The following is a 2,468-nucleotide window of genomic DNA, read 5'->3' on the forward strand; positions in this document are numbered from 1 at the left end:
ATTGGGCCTGTAATTTAGTGGGTAACTCCTACTACCTTTCTTGAATATTGGTGTGACCTGTGCAACTTTCCAGTCTTGGGGTACGGATCTTTCGTCGAGTGAACGGTTGAATATGATTGTTAAGTATGGAGCTAATTCATCAGCATACTCCGGAAGGAACCAAATTGGTATACAGTCTGGACCAGAAGTCTTGCTTTTATTAAGTGATTTAAGTTGCTTCACTACTCCAAGGATATTTACTTTTACGTTGCTCATGTTGGCAGCTGTTCTCGATTCGAATTCTGGAATATTTACTTCGTCTTCTTTTGTGAAGGCATTTCGGAAGACTGTGTTTAGTAACTCTGCTTTGGCAGCACTGTCTTCGATAGTATCTCCATTGCTATTACGCAGACAAGGCATTGATTGTTTCTTGCCGCTAACATACTTCAAATATGACCAGAATATCTTTGGATTTTCTGTCAGATTTCGAGATAATGTTTCGTTGTGGATACTGTTATAAGCATCTCGCATTGAAGTCCGCGCTAAATTTCGAGCTTCTGTAGAAGATCGCCAATTTTGGAGATTTTGCGTCTGTTTGAATTTGGCATGTATGTTTCGTTGTTTCTGCAACAGTGTTCTAACCCGTTTTGTGTACGAAGGAGGATCAGCTCCGTCGTTTGTTAATTTATTAGGGATAAATCTCTCAATTGCTGCCGATAGCCGGCCGCGGTGGTCTCGCGGTTCTAGGCACGCAGTCCGGAACCGCGCGACTGCTACGGTCGCAGGTTCGAATCCTGCCTCGGGCATGGATGTGTGCGATGTCGTTAGGTTAGTTAGGTTTTAGTAGTTCTAAGTTCTAGGGGACTGATGACCACAGCTGTTAAGTCCCATAGTGCACAGAGCCATTTGAACCATTTTTTTTGCTGCTGATACTATTTCTTTGAATTAAAGCCGCATCTGATCTACACTTATATAATTAATTTGGAATGAGTAGAGATTGTCTCTCAGGAAGGCGTCAAGTGAATTTTTATCTGCTTTTTTGAATTCTGCTTATGTAGAGATGTCAATTTTCTGATGATTCAGCCAGGTGTACAACATAATCCACACGAGTGGCGACTATGTATTGACTCCAGTACAACCAGCTTGAAAGCAGTACTACTTCATAATGGCAATGCTTTTCCATCGATATCTTTGGCTTACGCAATAGACATGAAAGAAACTTATGCAACCATGGATTTGCTGCTAGAGGCAATCAAATATAAGGATCATGAATGGCAGCTTTACTGTGGTTTAACAGTTGTTGCACTCCTTATAGGGTGATAGGCTGGATTCACGAAATACTGCTGCTTTTTGTGCCTTTTGGACCGCCGTGACACCAAAAACCACTATACAGTCAAGGAATGGTATATAACGAAGTCATATGTTCCTGGAAACGTAAATGTGAACAATACCCCATTGGTTGAGCTCAATAAAATTATTTTGCACTCCGTCTTCAGGCTACGAGTGGCCTACCGGGACCATCCGACCGCCGTGTCATTCTCGGAGGGGGATGCGGATAGGAGGGTCGTGGGGTCAGCACACCGCTCTCCCGGTCGTTACGATGGTATTCTTGACCAAAGCCGCTACTATTCGGTCGAGAAGCTCCTCAATTGGCATCACGAGGCTGAGTGCACCCCGAAAAATGGCAACAGCGCATGGCGGCCTGGATGGTCACCCATCCAAGTGCCGACCACGCCCGACAGCGCTTAACTTCGGTGATCTCACGGGAACCGGTGTATCCACTGGGGGAAGGCCGCTGCCCAAAATCATTTTGCTCCCCTTCATATCAAATGGGGCCTTATCAAGAACTTTGTAAAAGCTCTGGATAAAGAAGGCGAGGCTATCAGTCACTTAAAGAAAAGTTTCCCAAATTAAGGAAAAACTGAAAGAGAGTATATTTGTTGGACCACAAATACGAAAATTGCTGAAAAATACAACCTTTGTTACCAAACTCACTGGAATACAATTATCTGCTTGGTCTTCTTATAAAGCAACTGTGAAGGGCTTTTTGGGTAACAGAAAAGACAAAAACTATGTTACCATTGTGAATGATCCGTTAGATAACTGTAAGAGCATGGGGTGTAGACTGTCGCTTAAAATTCACTTTTTACATTATCACCTTTCTGCTTCCCGGAAAAGCGTAAGCGTAAGCGATGAGCGTAGTGAATCCTTTCACCAAGACATTCTTACCATGGAACGCCGTTACAAAGGCCATTGGAACCCTTCGATGATGGGTGACTATTGATGGAGTCTTGTTAGGGAGTGTGATGAAACTGCAAACAAAAGAAGAGCTCCATCGTCGCATTTTTCAAAAACCAAAGACGATTAAAGGTGAAAAATCTTCTGAACTAATTTGGACCTTTTTTGGCATCATGCCCATATATACATACAAAATAGTATTGATTTCAAAGGTTCTGAATGTATATTTTTGTTCGACTTAATTGTGTCAA

General features: G+C 42.7%; 1 pseudogene; it reads right to left on the bottom strand.

Moving 5' to 3' along the window:
* Nucleotides 1–1,661: 1,661 nt before the first annotated feature.
* LOC124557320 lies at nt 1,662–1,779 on the bottom strand (annotated as a pseudogene).
* Between the last annotated feature and the right edge of the window lie 689 nt (nt 1,780–2,468).

Source organism: Schistocerca americana, chromosome X (genome assembly GCF_021461395.2).
Source record: "Schistocerca americana isolate TAMUIC-IGC-003095 chromosome X, iqSchAmer2.1, whole genome shotgun sequence".
In the NCBI taxonomy this organism is placed as follows: domain Eukaryota; kingdom Metazoa; phylum Arthropoda; class Insecta; order Orthoptera; family Acrididae; genus Schistocerca; species Schistocerca americana.